This window comes from Epinephelus lanceolatus, chromosome 23 (genome assembly GCF_041903045.1).
Source record: "Epinephelus lanceolatus isolate andai-2023 chromosome 23, ASM4190304v1, whole genome shotgun sequence".
In the NCBI taxonomy this organism is placed as follows: Eukaryota; Metazoa; Chordata; class Actinopteri; order Perciformes; family Serranidae; genus Epinephelus; species Epinephelus lanceolatus.
The window spans coordinates 24,706,815-24,727,568 of NC_135756.1; positions in this window are offsets into that span (position 1 = coordinate 24,706,815).

The window sequence follows — 20,754 nt, forward strand, 5'->3', positions numbered from 1 at the left end:
TATACATGACTGTCTGCTCAAAAAACATTTCTGTGTCTTTGATTCACCCTTAAATTGTGCTGTGTACAGAATAATGTCTCATTTATACCGTATCTAGAATTAGGGTGGGTCTGAATGAGCGTAAAGGTGCTAGATTGGGATGACACATCTATTTAAAGTGTGATGATTAATAGAAGAGAGTGATTTTTATTTGGGATGGGCTCAGGGACTTTTCCAGATGAAAGTTTCTGATATCTTGAGAGGGAGAGAAAGGGGTGGGTATATGAGGAAATGAAAGAGAAACACTTGCCATGTGACAGGGCCAACGTAATGGACAAGAACTGCTGCATGGTGAGTGTAATTCATGAAGCATTTTCTTTGTCGGAAAAGGTGTGAAGGCTCTTTGCCACCCACACCTCTTGAATACCAATAGCTATGAACAGGTTTCATATCTAACAACTTTTGTGTAGATCATCATTCATCAGGATGATCAAAGACGTTTCCATCAGTAAAAAGCACCCTAGTAATCTCATGAATCAACGGTGGTGCCCGCATAACATTAAGGCCATTTCTTATTTTTACCCCTACGAGTAGTGTAATGGAGGAGTGTACCCACCTCTTTTACTGGCTGTTTACTGTATACCTATCAGCCAGAAAGCCATTGCAGTATATAGGAGAGTAGAGCCACTTCATCCTCGGTAACCTACCCATCGACCAGGTAGTACACCCAGCTCATAAACTACCACTACACCACTAGGCTACCCCTACACCTGGTTTTTGAGCTCCCCTTTGCCCCTTGAAACAGTGGTTGTGGTTGAAATCTTCTCTTATGAAATGGGACAAGCCTTCAAGACCCTGATACATAATCAGTATCATCACTGATGCCGTTCACGTAAACATGTGATATGGTAATGGTATTATCTCAATGACATTTGCCATTTATCTGAAGAAAATAGAAAAGCATAGATGCTCGCAATTTGTTCACAGATCAAACAAGTCTTCAAATTAAAAAAAAAACAAAACAAAAAACTGCTTAATTTCCAGGCCACTAGCAATGCTCTGTAGGCTAACGTTAGCAACCCGTGCTCCTGCCAGTACTCTGCACTGATATTAGAGGAGCTGTAACAAGTGCAGCAACTTTGCTGCTGGACATTAGTTAAATTTTGGGGCGTCATATGCCATCAAAGGGGGGAATGCAACATAGAAATATGTCAAATTGCAGGACTGTCATGCAAAAATCAGCAATAACATGGCAACATTAGCTAGCTAGCTAGCTATCAAGAAATCAGCTTACAAGGGATTCATTTGTTATGTTTGTTATAAAGAAAAGGACCAAAATACATTAAAATGACATTAAACTAAGATAATACAATGGTTATTGTAAATTTTAAAATCAATATTATTTGAGAAAATAAACTTGTGGGTTTCTTGTCTTACCACTTTGCCCCTCTAACTGTGCCAATAATTTTATTTGTTTTTAACCGCACATTTATTCTCAAAGAGGGGAAATTGTAATTCACGGGCAGTGACAAATAGAAATATAGTAACTCTAAAACAACTTTTCTTTTGTTTATTGTTATGTGAATCATTAGTCTTTCTGTGAATCAAACCTACGGGGGCGGTGGTTTGAAATAGATGTGCCTAATATATTTGGTAAAATCACATGTGGCCCCTGCTTACTCCCTGTCCCCATTTGAAATGGTCTAGAAGTGCCACCACCGGCAATAACATTCATTTTGGATGACTCTGGACCTCGTGATTTGCATACAGAGCCAGCATTCAGCGTTTTTTTCCCTCCTTAACCTTAAACTTGCATGACTTACATAAATTGGAAACAAGCTTCAAACACAGCCCAGCACTGACACCCTTTCAGTCGATCTGGCAAACTTGCTAACTAATAGCAGCAGACACAGAGCAACATCAGCTATCCTTGTATTATAAATCTAGACTATATTTGCATAAGCCATGATGGCATCAGCTGTGGCTGCTGTTTGTAATACAACTCAGCACTGTATTGTACAGCTTAAAGGGCTGCAGGTTTATCTAGTTGTGCCAGACAGGGCAGTGAGATTTCTCTGCCATTTGACAGCTTGTTAAGTTTCATTATGCCACATGTCAGGATCAACAATTCATTTATAATAATGGAACAAAATAGGGTGAGGTGCTGCTCTCATAAATTTACTACTCTTACTATTACTCTTCTGCTTAAAGAGCCTGTGTGACTGGTTGATACAATACAGTGGTAATAAGGAGGGTGTATGTCAGTTGGTTGATCGTGTGTGTCTATTGTTTGACTACAGTTTGTGATGTTGAGCAATGTGAAGAGTGTCCGCAGGCAGTATGTATTCAGGCTATTACCAGCCTTCTCTCACCCTTTGCACTTTTTGTCCTCTCAGTTTTTTAATCTTTATGATATTAAATATACTTAATTTACTGTGGGATACTGTGAAACTGAGGGATTCGTTCATCTCATCCCATTTGTCTCACTCGGCTTTGCTTCCATGGTAATATCCACAATATTGTGGTGTATTCTGTTTATTCAAGCCAAACAGGAACTCAAAAACCCGAGAGTGAGAGGTCGTTAACCTTTATCCAGTTACTTGAGTCCACCGCCATCGCATATATGATCAGAGGTCAGGTTTGCCACGACACACAAGGTCATACTCCCCGCCTTTTACAGACACTTTCCACCAGAAACTCCCTTAGTTACTCCAAACTACACTTTCTTTGCACACTGCTAAAAATAAAAATGGTCTAAGGGGAAAAACACCATACATATACCTTATACGGTGCAGACTATTGGGACATTTATGGTTGCATATAAAAATAAACAAGCGTGCTGTCATCACAGAGGCTGTTATATTCTAAAGCCAGGCAATTAAAAATGTGCTGATAGTAGCAGGGCAGCAGCCGAGAGCTGAGACGGTGCCAGGGCTCCATATGTGCGAGGGGAAGAATGAACTCACAGCTGAGGTCACAGGAAAGAACAGTACACGTGGGTATATTTGGCGGATGGCATAGTGTGCGCGGCGATGTTTGTATGCGGAGGATTTTCTAGTGTGTATTTACTTCGTGTGTCAGTACGTAAATGTTTTATTCTGTTTGCTCACTGTGTGTGTGTATTGTGTGTGCGTCTGTGTCTGAGTCGCTCGAGGCACACCATTTACTGTAAAAAAAAAAAAAAAAAAAGCCTCCAATTATGGTAAAGATTATAGGGTAAGTTCAATGGTTGCACTGTGACAGCTTAATAGGGTGTGAGCAGGGCTGCATTGTTTGGTTTCTACCAGGGTTACTCAGTCAGAATGAATGGCGTCTCACACACTAACACACTCATACGTGCAGGCTTGTTTGAGATGTGGCGTGTGAGCAGGCTTATGTACTCAATCACTCATCAGCACTGATGAGGTTACGCGCGCACACACACACACACACACACACACACACACACACACACGAACAAACAGGCTCAGAGACTCTCACACAAACTCCCCCAATATGCAGCAGCCAACCCCTGGGAGCAAGTTCACACTTCACACTGCAGGCGGGGTGGCCTGCACCACTGCCCAACACCTGCCACACTTTGCATGTAGGTAAACAAAAAGAGGAAATTCTGTAAAATCTTAAACAGAGTTTGCCTTTCCACTGCTGCACTTCCAACTGTTTGGAAACTAAAATTAGTTTACATAATGCTGCACAGGCATTTTGGCCTGACTGATTTGCAGCACAGGTCTTTTGAAGGTGGTTCATGTTGCAAAGTACACAGACCTGCAGCAATTCATGTTTACACTGTAATCAAAATTGAGCTGAGAGAGCTGAGCAAAGTGCACCATGCGCGTTTCCACCACAGCGTTTTTTTCCTACCACTTCATCCCCAGGGAGTCTGTAGACAAACACATATGTTTTATCTGCACATATGTTTTATAACTAATCATTTAGGTTTGTTTTCATGCAGGCATATAGCACCAAGTGCAGCTTTCTCTCTGCTGTGGGGTTTTTCCTCATATGTGCCTCGTTGGTAAGGCAGTGACTCAGCATGCAGCACAGTGGAATGAACAATGTAATGGAGTAGCAGAATCATCACTGTTCAGATAACTGTTTAAGTGAATAATATATTGCTTTAATATATTTTGTATGTCTTAAATGAGAGATTGAGTGTTAAGGATTTAGTTGCATCTAGCAGTAACGTTGCAGAACTGAAACTTTTCCCATGTGCCAAGTGTGTAGTCTACAGCGGCTGATGCAAATGGACCTATCTAGAACCAGTGTTTTTTTTGTCCATTCTGGGCTACTGTAGAAACAACATGGCGGACTCTGTGGAAGAGGACCTGCCATGGGTGTATTAAAAGACCTGGATATGGCATTGGAGGCTGGGCCCCATTCATTCCTATGAAGGTTGCTCAGTGATGTGTGAAGCCAAAAGCTAAATTTCCTCTGTATGAAAGTACCCAGATCTTCCACACTGTGGGGCCCATAGAGTAAATGTGCTAGAGACTTATGACCAAGCGTCCAACTTCCACTGGTGGAGCATCTGACTTCCCATTAAATGCTCCGCTAACAGATAAAATTATTTAAATCTTGCAGCTGTTTTAGACTTCCGAAATGCTTTAGGACCAAACAGATCAAGTGACAACAACCAGTCATTTAAAAAAATAACAGATAGATGTCTCTTTACCAAAGTAAGTCTATGGGAAAAAGTCTTTTTGGGCCCTGTGGCATCATGTAATTCCACTTCTGGCCACTTTGTAAAATTGGCTTCAAAGCCCGGCACTTGGGGGCCTAGACCTTAACAGCTCATTCTAAGGTAATAAAGACACTACAGTTATTATTTTCAGGTGATATAAAAACATAGATATGAATATTATATACCATTTCTGCCAAGAGATCACCTTGAATCCTAGACTGGACCTTGAAGTTTTCAAAATTAATTATGAGAATAGTCAGTTGATGCATCATGTGAGGGCATAAAGTATGGCTCCAGGGATGGCAATATCGCCCGGCACATCAAAGTTAAAACAAGTTAAAACCTGCAAACCTCTACGACCTATTTTTACTTTTATTTTATTGATGTACAACACTGTCATTTAAAACAACAAATATAATGGTTGCATGGATCATCAAATTGCTTGTGAAAAAACTCATGATGACCTGCGGGCACTCAATATGGCCATAAATGCGACATGTGAATTTGCTCTGCTGTACTGGACATTTGCAGATGGAGCTCGCACAATAACTCCTCCACTACTAAACCTTCAGGGTGGAGAGAATATTATTGTTAAAGGGGATTAGAGGAGACAATATGATTGGCCATTACTGTCATCAACCCTTAACACACCCACTGATAATTTGCTGTGATAATGGATAATTGCACCATTTACACACTGCCGGGCGTGCACAGCACGCCGTCCTGGACTGCACTTTGTACTGTGTCAAATTGAAATGAGCTCACTTTCCTGTTGTGTGTGTGGTATTATACAGTTATTCAGTTCATGGGGATGATAATAATCTCATCATCGATCGCCACTGTTTACAATGGCCTGCATTTAAATTTGTAATCTAAAAAGGGGAAAAAAACAAACACAAACTTGTAACAATATACATATATGTACAAGAAGTCCTTTACTAAACAAAAATACATCAATGAAAGGTATACAAATGTACAAGAAATTGTAAATATGAGTCCCAGAAAACCCTGACGCTAACCCGTACCCTAGTTCTAACCCTCAAACAGCTGAAACAGACACATAAACACACACACAAATGAGTCATAAGTCTTCGGTCTGTAGCTGGCAGCTTTGAGCTTAAGACAGGAAGTGAACTCATCCTGTCGCCAATACCGATCAGTGGGTGAAAAACAAACCAAACACAGAACTCAGTGCGTCTCAGTCCTGCAGACTGAGCAAGCAAGAGTCCTGTTTGATAAATGATGTCATCGAAACTCACTTGGAGGAAAGAACCGGGAGCAAACACTGCTGTTCTGCCAGCTCACAAGCACACACACAGATCTGCGTTCTCTTTGCCTGTGTTGAGGTCATCAGGTAAAGAAAACACTCCTCTTTGATTTCTGTCTCATCGGTGCTCATTTATCTTCTTTTATTATAATTTGAAGCTCCTGCAATTCGACCTTTTCCCATATCATAAAGCTTTAGTCTTACATATCTGGTCTCATGTTGGTTTTCCCTGAAACTTGGTACTCGAGACACAGCGGTGGTTTGTTTGGCATAAAATAAGAAGGAAGTGGGCAGTTAGCAGCGAAAGCCACAAAGCCTAAACAGACAAAAGAAAAATGACACACACCAGAAACTCTGCACAATAAATAAACAATAGAGATACTCAAGACTTATGAAAATCCAAGATATGGTTTGAATTAATTCTTTAAAAGCAGTAATTTCAGTTCAGATAATGACAAAGGCGAGGTGAGCTGAGGAAGTCATTTTGGACAAGGTCTGTCATTTGTTGTTGTGGCCTTCTGTGGTTCCTTGGCTGTATAATCTACAGGGTGGAGTGCCAGAGGTTTTAACCATGAGCTTTTGTCCTGTTTGGGAAATTGATCAAAAACTAAATAAACAGGGATGACAAGGCATGGTGAGGAAGGGAGGAGGTTTTATCACTTGTGGCTACAGTGTTGCTGATGTAGAGGAGAACAGAGCAGAGTTTGAATTTAGGCAAAATCTAAAATGCCTGATACACATGAATTGTGCACCTTACTAGGTTTAAAGAATTAGTCTGCTGATATTCTGTATGTTTGTGTATTTTATTGGTGTTTCTGACCATGACTTGGGTGTGTTTTTCAGGGTCAGGTTTTTTTTGCTTTTCTTTTCACCCTGTCTCTAACTCTAACTGGGAATGTTGGTGTTGGCAGTGATAGAGGAAGTCGGTTACTCCAGACTTTTGTTTGTATGAGTGGTTCTTGAGAAAGCTGCAAACAGCAATACCAGCATAGACCGTGTGAAATATAGGACTTAGACACCATGACGTCACCCACTGGTTTGTTGATTCCTGTTTTGAAGCCTCCAGTTTGGCATTTTGGCTGTCTCCATCTTGGATTTTTGGAGCCATAAGTGACCATATTTGGATGAGAGGGTGAGGCTAACCCTAATGCTAGCTGCTAGGGGTCCATGTCATTGGTTCGACAGCCCATTGGTTCGACATCCCATTAGTCTGACTGTCCGCGGTGCTGAACGGCTCGCGGCGGGCGTATGGTGCGCCGTGACCGGCTTGAGGTGGAGTAGGCTCACGGCTTATGTGTTTGCCACTTTCTTTTTCATTTTAACCCACACCATGATCTTTTCCTGACCCTAACCAAGTGGTTTTTGTGCCTAAACCTAACCAGACCTTAACCACAGGGCATCATGATGATTTCGGAACAGACTTTGGAACAATGAGTTTAATATGGTCGGAACAATGGGATGTTGAACCAATGGGCAGTCGAACCAATGGGCAGTTCCCACTGCTAGCTGAGTTAGCACGTTGCATTTACCATTTATGGTTAATCGTGAAAATGCTAATGCTAATTTTTCCAAGCAAAAAACCAGGCTTAAACCATTAAAGTAAAATGAAGGCCTACTTAGTAGATAAAGTGAACATCTGATTCCTTAGAGGGTCTCATAGTGCTACCAAACACTGGACAACACTTTTGTAGGCTGCCAAAACCGTACAGTACACTTAATGAACTGAAAACACACTTAAATAGCAACAACGACAGACACAGTTATGTATAGAATAATATTGACCTGTTTCCCTCATCAAAAAGCCAATGGAATTTTTCCATTGGATTTTGGATTATTGCAGAAAATAAGATCTGTGGCAAACAAACATTCATGATACTGACACATTTTGTTCAGCAAAATAATCTTCATAACTGAACACTACTAATTATTTTTGAAAGGCAATTGCCGGAAGTAAAAAGGTAACATTAGGCTTTGAACAAATTTCACCATAGTTGCATGACTTTAATGTCGCCATCACAACAAGGCTGTAAAGCTGTGTTTGGGGTGATGGCGCTCTGTAGTCTCATATCACCACTTGTTAGCAACCGTCTTTTTAAGACACGTAAAGGCTTCCAAATTTCCGCGTGGGGTATTCACTGACGTATTTCATGCAGTAGAACAGCACTAAAATGCTAACTCATGTCTGGGTTTTAGGACTCATTCCTTAACCACTGGATCTGAGGTTACGGCATGGTTACCTAACCAACGTTGTTGTTGCAACCAGGAGTTGCCACTTGAAAAGCCTGGGCCAAGCAATCAGCCCACACCAAACAGGTATATTTCAAGCAGTCATTTCATTAGTGCTGTAAAAAAAAAAAAGCAAACCAACAAGTTGATAACAAGTAGCCAAACACCTGGTGCTGATTTTCCTCTGTGCCATAGAGCTCCATTGTTGTCCTAAAAACACAGTGTGAGCCACACTGTTGCACAGGGTGGCATGTTCCATCATCACAGTAAGCACAGGCATTCTGCTGTTCATAAATACTAACTAAGGCAACACATGCGTATTAATCCACACCTAAAAATAGTCCCCACCAAATGCACTATTTACTCTTTTTTGAGTAATATTTGCAAAAAGCTACAGTGCTCAGCTATTTTAGAAAATTACTGACCCTTTTTTGGAAACAAAAGTATGTTTTTCTGACCGGTTTTTAGAGATTTATATCTTCAGTCATAATCAGAGGAAAAGAGAATTTAGACTAATGTCGACTAGCCTACATTTTGTCCTCAAGCTTGACATTTGAAAAACCAGTAACCACTCACTGAGAGCACACAATGGCACAGAGCGACGTAGGGGAAGGGAAGGAAAGACAGGACGTGACCACATGTAGGCAACATGCTAGTGCAGTTTTGACTCACAGTGAGGAGGAACGGATGGAAGGGAATATTACTTAATTCTTTTATTGATATTAAGTCATTTACCAGGCTGACAGACTCCTTAATTTGTGTGTGTGAATGAGGTCAACCTCAACTGCAACTGCAAAAAGCTTCCTCCCTTATGTCACCTTTCATCATATGTACTTTTTTTTAAAACATTAAATGCCTTCCTGTTATTCATAACTCTAACCATCCTGCACTCCCCCACTCTCCCCCTCCCTGTCGTGCCTAGACCCGTCTCTGTTTTATGTGCCCACGGAGAGGGGTATACGTCTCTGTCTATGTCTTTACCATGTCTGAACCGCAGGCAGCACACGCGACTTCCACTCGTCCATTAATGCCTCCGGATCAGGAACAGGTGGCTAATATAATTCCATTTGAAGGCTTTTCCAATGCTGGCTGCACGCTCTGTACCAAGGCCTCAAGTGGAAAAAAAATATTCTGGCACTTACAAAGATTGCGTGAGCAAACATTTGTAGTACCCATAAGAGGCCATTATGGGATTAAACATATGTTAGAGGGTGTGTTGCTCTTGTACACACCTACTGACAGACAGATGGGTGTGTTGTGCACACGCCTGCATAACATGAGTCTTGTTTGACAAGACAACAACATGCACTGGCATTGCTTAATCTGTTGTTTTGCAAGACAGATACGGAGATCTGGATCAGTTTCGTTTGTACTGTGGTGGTGTTATGTCTGTGTTAGATTGTAAACATGATTTGGTTAGTAGAGTTCCTATCTTCCACACCAGTGTGATGAAAATGTATCATATGCAGCGTCTGTAAACAAACAGCAGCAGGTGAATGCCATCACTCCACATTAATCACTTAGTTTATTTGTTTATGATATTGTTATGGTGACGCTAAAGCTGATGCACAAGGGTGACTGCCAGAACACTTCAGGCCATCTTTTTATGGCTGGATTTACATTTTTGGCAATGCTACTGTTATGATATAACAAGATAATGTAATAAGACTAGAACCTGTTTTTAGATTGAGCTGCTGGGTGGTCCTACGGTCTTTTTCCCCTTTTTGTAAAAAAAACCCAACAAAAAACTCCACAGCAACTTATATGACATCTTTTCTTGTGTGTCAAATAATCCATTACCAGTGGTGAAGAAGTATTCAGTCGTTATATCTCACAGCAAAGAACTCTAGAAGTATTATCTGCTAAATGTACCAACATGAAAAAGAATAATTACGCAGCTGAACGGCTGCTGTCACTACGACAGTAGAAACACAATAAATTAAAAGAACACTGAACTACTCATAGTGATCATTTGATGAGTAGAAAAGAAAATGACGACTGTTGTTAGTTGTTATGGTGACAACACATAAGTGGGGCCCAATGTTTGTCACACTCACTAGTTAAGGAACTCTGTTTTGGCCTATTCTTTAAATTATTTTCCTTGTTCAACAAATACTAACGATGCTGCCATTGCCTTGTTAACACGCTGTATTCAAACTCAATAGAAACAAAACAAAACTCACAAAAACAGTCTTAGTTTGTCTTATTAGTCATCTAGATAGATAGTCCGCTGTTCCAACAACCACCATTACTGGTATAGTTTAAATGAACCCTTAATTCACTAAGTTCACTTGTTCTTCGGAGGCAGCTACAGTACATCATGTTTTAGTAAACATGCAGTTAATGGCAAAAAATAAATAAACAACACAGGGAAATAACAATTATGGTTATATTTTAAAAGTACTAGATTGCTAATTTGAAAACGTACAGCTCCACTGGTTGTTCCTGCTTAACCCCACCTCAGTGAGTTCACAACTTGACGCAAGTCAGTTGGGTTGCACTGAAGTTAACACAAAAGTTAGCTTGCTACAATGATTGCAATGGCAACGCTACAAACAACAAAGTAATGGCACTTAGGGCACCCAAATGGCCAGCGGCAGCCCTGGGTATATGGCCGTCTCTCTGTCCACTCTACTGTGATTCTATTTTTATGGTTATAACAATTGATTACTATTATTGATGCTTATTGGTGTAAATGTCCAGTCACACCAAACCAACATCAAAGAACTAGTGGCAGTGAAGGCCAACTGTTGCATCACCTCACGTCGCCTGTTTCTCAGCCAAAGTTGTGCTTGAACAAACTGCAAAGACTCCAGCCAGCAGCCAGCTAGCACGTACAGTCTGTGCCTACATGAGAGGAAATAACTCCATACCAGCAGGTGGCTGGGACACTGCCAATCAGAGTGATTCCACTCACAGACACCACTGTCTTTGGTGTGAATTTAACATGCTGAATAGGCCGGAAGAAAAGCGGATAAGTGCCAACAATGTTGGACACGTTGCAAAAACAAGGGCATCAGACGCTTAAAGAGAGCCCAACATTGACCAATGGCCCACTTTTTGCTTGGTGTGTCCGGGCCCTTAGACACATTTTAATGTTGTACTTGATCGAGAAGTAATTTACATATTCTTATTTGGTTTAATCCATAAAAACGAATCACATTTTATACATAAATGGTGTGTTTTGTGCATAAAGTTTTAATCTGCAACCTTATCTAGCAACTGCAGTGTGTGTCAAATAAATGTAGTAGAGTAAAAAGTACAATAAAGTAAAAAGTGTAATAAAGTAGAACCATAAGGTAGTAGATTGGAAATGGAAATACATAAATAAAATAAAAGGTACCTTAAGATTGTATTTAAGTATTGCACCTGTGTAAAATTACTTTCCATTGATACATTTATTAAACTCTATAATATGAATTGTAATAATATAAATTGTTAATACGAATTGCGAGTGGTAATTAATTGGAAAAAAAAAAAAAACTAGAGAGAAAGCTACTGTAATGCAAAACAGTGTGATAATCATGTGAAACCACACTGCTTTCTCTTTGTTTTGTCTCAGGTTCGACACTTATTATGCTTTGCATCTTACCGTTAATGTCATGCCAGCTGGTTGATTGGGTGTGTCCTAGTGGGTGGGGCTATTTAGTTCCAAAACAAAGAGTACAGGCTCTTCTAGTACATCTTTAAAAGCTGCACAGAGCAGCACCTGGAAAAATAACGCTTCAGATCCTGGCACTGATCAACAAACTTACCGAACTCCTGCATACATTATGGTCCTTTATACAGCAGGGTAACTGACGTATTGCACTTTAGTTTGATGTCAAGGTACAAAAAAGAAAGAAAGAAAGAAAGAAAGAAAGAAAGAAAGAAAGAAGGAAAGAAAAGCTGAAGATTACAGCATAAATCGCAGATAGTAAATCAGTAATTAAGAGTCTACCAGGTCTTTACAGGGGCACTAAGAGAGACCAGGCCTCTGTCAGCAAACCAGCCAGCACTGATGGTTAATTAAATTAGTGGAAGTCAATGGGAATGACTGTGCCATGCCTTGATGTCTGGATTTCTACAGAAGCAGTAATGAGCTGTATGTGATCTCTGCATTAAAGGCTAAACATGGAAAAGACATCAGACACGGGTCACTGATGGGTGAAGAAAATTAGGCTTTCTTTCTTTCCTGTATGAGTCCATGTTGGCTTAGGGAACCCTTCAAAGCGAGTGAAGTAATGCCAATTACAGTACAATGCAGCTGATGTAATAACCCATAGAGTTTGACTGCTTTATTAAAAAAAAGGGAACAACATCATTTCTTTGTTTTACAATGAGGGCAAAAAAATAAAGCTCAGCTGGGTAATTTGTCATCAAAAGCGGCCGCATTTCCCCTTTGTTTTCACAATATTTAGATGATTTGCCTCCATTTCATCCCACATTTTTTCAATTATTGTTGTATGACCACGTATTGACCTCCTGGATGGGACAGAGAGAAATGAGGCCCACAGCAGATCTGAATGGTGAAGTGATAGTGATGGAAATGTGAAAGGAGCCAGTAAAAAGGGGCCTGTGCTTTAGTTGGAGGTCGACCAAGACTCTGAGCAGAGAAAACAGGGGCAGGGAGCCGCTGCAGAGACAGTTGGGATATTATCCACACAGGACATGTACGCCGAGGCTGATTTATAACAGCAATGTGGAGCTTGGCAAGCTTTATTTCTCAATGAAAATCTGTTTTCTGCCTCTTGGAGTTGTTTGCTGGATTGCACTGGCTGTTTGGACACTTTCTGGGACCAGTTTTCTATAAAGGAAAAAAAAAAAAAAAAAGGGAAATTAAAAGTCATTCACAGGACGTTTCTTCAGCATTACTGAAGCGAGTGTCAAATCATTCTTCAGAAAGGTCAACCTGTGCTTCACCTTCATTATGTGGTTTTCAAGAGACAATTAAAATAACAAAGGTGCTGCATGCTAGGGCTAAATATCGGTATTCAGTACCTTAAGGTATCAACCAAAACAACCTGATATCAAGTTGCATCTTCATCTGCATTTGATCCTTTTAGCGCCAGGGCTCTGATCCTGGACTGTCCTGACTCCCCTCTGGATCCGAAGACTTTCAGTTGCTCTCATCTGCGGAGCCGCTCTCCCCCCAGCAGACAGTTAGTTCAATGTCTGCCCAGTTCGTACAAGCTAACACAGCAGCATCGGCTAACATCCAACACCAAGCCATTAAACTGTCCCAACAAACTCACACCTATAGTGAAACGGTTCAGCTCTGTAATTAAACCTTTTGATAGTCGTTAGGTAACGTTAGCTGTTAACCCTCTCACCAACTGTCCCTGGCACAGAGGTCACACTCCCATAACAGCAGTTACTACCCACACAGTCTGTGGTGTGGTTAAGTGGAGCATAGTGTTTTGTACCAAAACATTCAAAAGTATGGCTGCACTGCATGACACTCACACAAGAGGTACCAAATGAAGCACTCTGTTGGTATCTGTGTCACTTTAATAAAGCTACTGGTATTGTAATTTTTTTTAAAAAAACACCCTGCCCTACTGCCGGCAGAGCATGAAGCAACACAACCAAGCAACAGGCAACAGAAATCACCCACACATGCAGTGAATACAAATATCAAAGACCATAAAATGGAGACAGAGGTCACAGTCTTCCATGCAACAAAAAACATAATATATATCACTCTTACGTCATTTCTGTGTCATTGTATTTCAATCATCACATGCACACCACATGATACAGTGACTCAGAACTAGAGATTTAGTGTAAAGCATCAGTGTGCAAACTGCAAACTGTAAAGCATCAGTGTGCAAAAAAAAAGATTGTTCACCATAAAATCATATATTTTCACAAAGGTTTAAACAACATACAAAAGAAGAACAAGCTACATTATACTGCACTGCAGCTCTCGCCTTAGTAAAATGATGGACACTTTTATTTACTGTTCACCTGCTGCACTGACAAACTGTCTTAAAAGCTAAACTAATCAGTGTTTCTAAGTTAACAAAGGAATCAAATACAGAATGTGAAAGGTGTCCCATGTAGAGACAAACCCATACAAATTATCACCAGACTCTACAGAGTTTGTCACCTCCAGCTCAGTTTTGGTTTTACAGCCCACACATTCTCTTTTCTGTTTCAGTTCAGTCTCACAGTTCTCACCAGCATTGTTTCCGGATGCAAGCAGCTGTTTTCAGTGAGAAAACTCTGATAAACCCACTTTGCTTTATCAGCAGCGAACAGCAGAGTTAGCTACTGGCTAGTAAACATAGTGGAGCATTAAGCTGCTAAAGAGCCAAATATTGCACTTATCATGGAGCTGGTGAAGACCAAAACAGAGCTAAAAGGAGATTGAATATTGGACTTACTTTAATTGGGTTGCCAGACACAGGAATCTAATTCAGTACTAATTCATTATCAAGCTGTAATTTGTGGTAACTAACAAGCTGACGTTAGCTATCTAACTCACTAACCTACAATGTAATTTCCTAGCTAGCCGATGTCAAAATGAGACCTAAACGTCAGATTATTGCAAAATTACAATAGGCTATTTTGCTGTGATTGATATACCTAGATGAATACTTGTCATATGAGAAGCCATAAAAACAGATTTTTGTAATTAAAATGGTTTGGTGTTAACTCACATACGACAGAAGTGGGAGTTTGAAGCCACAGTTGTCCAGTAATACACAGAGAATAAGCATCCCACACTTATCAGAGAATAGTTAAAGATGAAACACCGTGAACGCACGCAAGACTTGGTTGTCTAATACTCAGCTGTCTTCATGAGTCAAAGTTGTTCACTATATTACAGGTTCAAGTCTGTCACAGTGTTTTGGTGTGAGATTTGCCCTGGTGTCGTGAGAGTGTGAGACAGAGACTGTCACGCCATGTGATGGTGTGTTTAATCAGCAGAGACAGAAGAGTGAAGTAAAGATAATATTTAATACAGAATGTGAGTGTACAGATTAACAGATGATTTGTGCTGATTAAGATTTAACATAAGACTTTCTATTTTGTGATCGAGGGACATCTGAGTAGCAGCAAGATAAATCCTCCCATGGAGTCCAGACACTGGTGGTGGTGATGGTGGCTGATGACTCTGTGGCTGCTGACTGATGAGACAGATGAGGCTGATGAATTCATAAAGACTAGCTGGTGATGGGGAGGTGGAGGAGGTGCATGATGGCAGCAAGAAAGAACAAAAGCAGAGAAAGAACCATATTCAAAATGAGGAGCAGTAAGATGACAGGCTGACAGAGAAGGTGTGTCACTGTGCTATTGGTTGACTGTGATCAGCTGATGACTCAATTGACCTACCCACACAATGTCATTTAGAGGTAGTGAGTGAGCATATGTGCAAGGAATGAATAGCAAGGTAAGAAAGAAACTTGAAACAGCCTGAGCATTAAAAGTATTGTCTTCCTTGTTCCCTTTAACTATATTTTTTAAATATGCTAACAATGAGTTAAAGTAGTGTGTGTGTTTGTGGGAGCAGGGTCTAAGGTAGAGTGTGTGTTTCCTTACTTGGGGCATTGGCAAGTCAAATATAAAACAAACAGCAAGCTTAAATTTCAGCATTTTATTATTTGAAATGTAGGAACACAAGTCAGTTAGTTATATGATTGTAGACATTTTCTAGTTTCAAAATGTATTTTAAAAAATGAGTTTCATGATTCTGTAGACATGTTTCGTCAGGCCTTCCTTGGCATGGCCTCCCCAGTTGATTGCCCTAATTTGTAACACCTGAGGTAGTTAATTTAAATGCCAGTCAGGTAACCTTTCACTGACTGGCTGTATCTCATCCTGAAGAGGCGGTTTGTCAATCTTTATGGGAAAATTTCTTTTTACTCACATTGATTGTCTTGTCTGTCTCTCCTCTGTTCAAACCAGTTAAGAACAGGTTAAGAAATGCATCCACATAAGCATCAGTCTCACCACTATTTTAATCATCTTTCCTCACATGCTACTGCAGCTGCCTCCTTATACCCATAATCCTTTATATTGTATTGAATAGCATTAAATTTTATAGGAAAAGTCTGAGTTATGAGTGTGTGGCTTTCCCATTTTTTGTATTTGTGTCAAAATGTAGACAAAAATAAATTAAATAAAAGATTCAGATGCCATTTGCCATATAGAGAATTTTTGATCAGGAGCAGACACCTTTACATTCATGGCTTGAATTGTCTGGAGAAGAGTTCAATGAAGAGCCAAAGGTTGAAACTATAACTACTTTTTGCTCAATCTTTTCCCCCTCTTCTCCAAAAGGTACATCAACTGCTTTACCTTGGAAAACTGAAAAATGTAATTGAATCACCAGATTTTCCTTAAAAGTCAGAAAGGCCAGCCGGTATAATCAAATAAAGTCCCTGGTTGGGTAAAGTAATTGGTCACGTAGACTAATGTGTGCAGCTTATGAGCCAAAGCAATGACTAACAGCTGATGAGTGGAAATATCTATAGCATAAAAGCAGAGTCCATTGCTGTGTGTTGCCTCCCTCCTCCCCCTCCTCCTCCCTTCACTCCCCTCTGCTCCCCTCCCTTCCTGCTTTCCCGCCAAATGAAATGTTCTCAACTTCATTTCACAGGCATGCTCTCTTTCTCTTTCTCATTTTCCTTTATCTTTCTCGCTCTCTCTATCTCTCCTCTGACAAATAAACAGGTCTCACGTGAGCTTCTCTCCCACTCCCGTCTGCGTGCTCTCACAGAGGACACCGCCCTGTCTGGCCTCTGTGGCGACCTGAGCAGCACCGTGATTGGCTAAGGCCTGAAACTGCAGCGAGAGGAACCGCCGAGTGGCAGACAGGCATAGCGTGTCTGAGACAAAAACACAGGGCGTCCTGCCAGCCACTGTCCCTGAGGGGTGAGGACTGGAGATGGAGAACACGGACTGAGTGCCTGGCTGGCTGCTGGACAAGTCGGTGTGAAGGGTTCCACTGCAACACACTGTACATCTGTTTTGCATGCACATTGTCACCACATGTTGAGTACTTCCACAGCGCAGATGATTATATCCTTTAAAATTAAAGTATTTTATTCTTGACAGTCAATTGCAATATTGATTCCAGCAGTCATTTTGCAAGTAACAGATATCACATTTAGGAATGAAACTCTTCCCCCGTGGTATTGCTGAGTGATGAAGTGACTCGACGCTGCAGCACATGACAGATGCTTGAAACACCTCATGGAAAACCAAACTAAATCACGCTTTTTGTCAGTTATAAAAGAAGTCTGGCAATCAGCTCTAAATGTGAGTTTTCAAAGCAACATGAGACTGCGGAGCTCTATTTTTGCTTCATGTTGACATCTCGAATAATCTGTTCCCAAATTGCAGCTGCATCCAATCAGAAAAGCTGCAAAATGATTTAATATGGCGAAGAGTCTTAAAAGGCAAGACAAAGTAAAAATTGAAACCCACCCAACAGGGATATTGGAAACATTAAACGTTGCCTGACAGACTGAGCAGCTCTCTCACTGCTGACTGATTATGTCTCTAATTAACTGTTTAATTGCCCTGCTGAATGACTAATTGTCATGGCTGGTGGGTGGTGACGACAGTAGCTGAGCAGAGGCATGCAGAAATTAGCAGCAAAAGGAAAAATGACAGTATCTACCTAGCAACTATTGGTCAGACAGTGATGTTGTGTCCCTGGCCAACATGATCACTACTTAATATTTTGTTGCTTGGGCAGAAGCCTTGGCGTTATGTCAGTGACACCTGGGGCAGACTTGTGTGTTTTATTTTGATTCAGAAGGGTCCAGTTGTAACAAGGGGTCCATGGTTAAGTTTAGGCAACAAAAGTACTTGGTCATGGTTAGAAAAAAGATTGTGGTTGTTGCAAAAAGACACCCAGCTTTGAGTGGCACGAACGCGGCAGTAGAAAGAGGTTGGTGGTCAGGTTTAAGCAGTTGAACTACTTGGTTATGGTGAGAAAAGGAACATGGATGTCACCAGAAAACCACATTGCTTTGAGTGGCACCAACACAGCAGGAAGAAGAGGTCGGCGGTTTACTTGAGGTAACAGAATCACTTGGTTATGGGAAGGAATAGATTGTAGATGTTGCTATAATACACCTGGCCTTAAGTGGCATGAATGTTTGGAAAGAAGGGTTTGATGGTTAGGTTTAGGCAACAGAATCACTTGATTATGGGAAGGAAAAGATCTTGGGTGTTGCTAGAAAATATCTGGTTTTGAATGGCAGAAATGCGGAGATAAGAGGGGGTTGACTACAACCAATCTTCTGGGTCAAAGTCCAGTGTTTGTTGGATCCACCCACCCTGAGCCCACTTACACACTACATCCATTGCACTGAGCATATAATAATGATGCACTTGGGTTCACATTGTAGTTGGTGGAAAACCTGGTGTGTCTCACATGGACACTAAATGGGGACACTGCCCAGGCAACGTGTTTTGATGTGTGAGACAAGGCTGCCCTGGCCAAAAATGGCCCGGTCAGATGCCAAAAAATTACAGCATGATTATGAGGGTGACAGCCAGATGGTGCATTGTTAACATGTCTTAATAATAGGCCAGTCGGATCCTCTTTTACAAACCAGGAAATATTATTCATAGTATTGCTCTGTATCTTTGTTTTTTTTTTTTTATATACAACATTTTATTGACAGTTTATTCAGTTGTAAAATGGTTGTGATCAGACGGCCACACTATGACATCCAATCTACATATAAAGACTAGTATTACTCAGCGCCCATTTTTAAATTATGCCCTTTATGTATTTCAATCAGGAGAGACAGAAGAATTAAATAAGGATAATATTTAATACAGAACATAAGTGTATTGATGAACAGATTTGTGCTGAGTAAGATTAAACAGCAGTCTTTGGCGCTTGGACACCAGAGGGAGATATTCTGTCCCCCCATGGAGTCCAGACATTGGTGGTGGTGGCGGCTAATGACTCTAAGGCTGCTGACCGCTGAGGTGGATGAGGCTGATGAATCCATAAGGACTAGGTCGTGATGGGGAGGTGGAGGGCGTGCATAACAGCAGCAAGAAGGAACTACAGCAAACACAGGGCCATATTTAAAATGAGGAGCAGTAAGATGATAGGCTGACAGAGAGGGTTTGTCACTGTGCTGTTGGTTGGTTGTGAATCAGCTGAAATACAGCTGATGACTCAATTAACAGACTCAGGCAATGTCCTCGGGGGATAGTGAGTGAGCATGTGGGCAAGGAGTGGATGGCATGGTGAGAAAGAAAACTTACAGCCTGAGCATGAAAAATATTGTCTTACTGACTGAACCTTTGCTAAAGCTTCATATCTACATACACTTCTTGTCTAATGTTTTTAAGCCTATGATATCTGTAAGAGCTAAAAGTCTGAGTCCAAGTTGTCTTTGATTGCACATGGGAGAACTTTGCCTACGGGCCTTTCTGCCATAAAGTCAGAGAACATAGTACAAAAAGTCCACATGAGGCGTTTTCAGAGGGGAGGAACATTTTCATTGTTCCAAGAACTCCCTTTTTATTGTGTCCGCGCAGCAAGAACTAGGATGATAGTTCTTAGAGCGCCCTTTTGAGGTACTCTTTTAGGTCATAGAGTAGGAACTCTCCCATCTCAAGAGGAACCATAAGTTCCCCAGTAGGCAGTTCCTCTCAGGGATTAATGTCATATTTCAATAGGATGCCCAGGTAACATCTCAGAAAACAGCAAAAGTTTTATTTTGGAACTATTTTTGAACCATAACAGGACGTCTTTTGACTGGTTGTTCAAACAACAGTTATTCAATATCTCAATGTTTGCTGAGTAATGTTGCTTTTATGAAGTTTTTCCTCTCCATAGAGAAGGAAAAATTCAAAATAAGATTTCTTCTTTGACCAGCCTACTTCTCCTAGACATAACTGAGCTCAATATAACATCAATTTGAGATTTTGACCATTTTCTCAACATTGTGAAATTCAGCTCTTGGGCAATAGTCTTCCTCTTGTCTTAGCCCGATCCTAATTTAAGATCTTAACCACTCTTTTTCCTCTCTGGCTGCAGTAATCTTTATTAATCAGATCAAAAGGAGACCTTGATTGGCTTATAAATGAGCCTGCACATCTTCAGAAATTTGTCTCAGGAATAGAATTCAAGTCTCAACACTGTGTATTTTATCTGTTCTCAGAATTGAGACATCTCTGAGAAGCCTATGAGCACAGCAAAAGAACTCCTGCTGAGCTATTATTTTGCTTCTAATTTCTCCAAAGGGGAGGTTTATAAGAAACACATCAGAATTAAGTGGTGTCCAAATGAGAAGCTTGTTTATTTCTGATGAGACAAAGAAAAGACTATTGTGAGCAGCATATTTTTCCTCTGGCGGTTTGTGAATGCTATACAGAGCAGCACAGTTTAATTGGTATGCAGCAAAAAGATCATCAACCAACCATGAGTTCATTACTGAAGTGAAGAGGCAAGATAGTACTGGTATTAACCCAACAAGCCTAATAAACATTCATCATCTGCAATAACAGATTTGTTTTTCTCCCACTTGTGAGGACACACAACTCAGTAGAATAACTTGGGATGAGTCTCTCTTGTCATGAGTCATGTTTTGCATCTAATATTGGTTTTAAAGCTCCCTAAAGAGTTTCTCCTGAG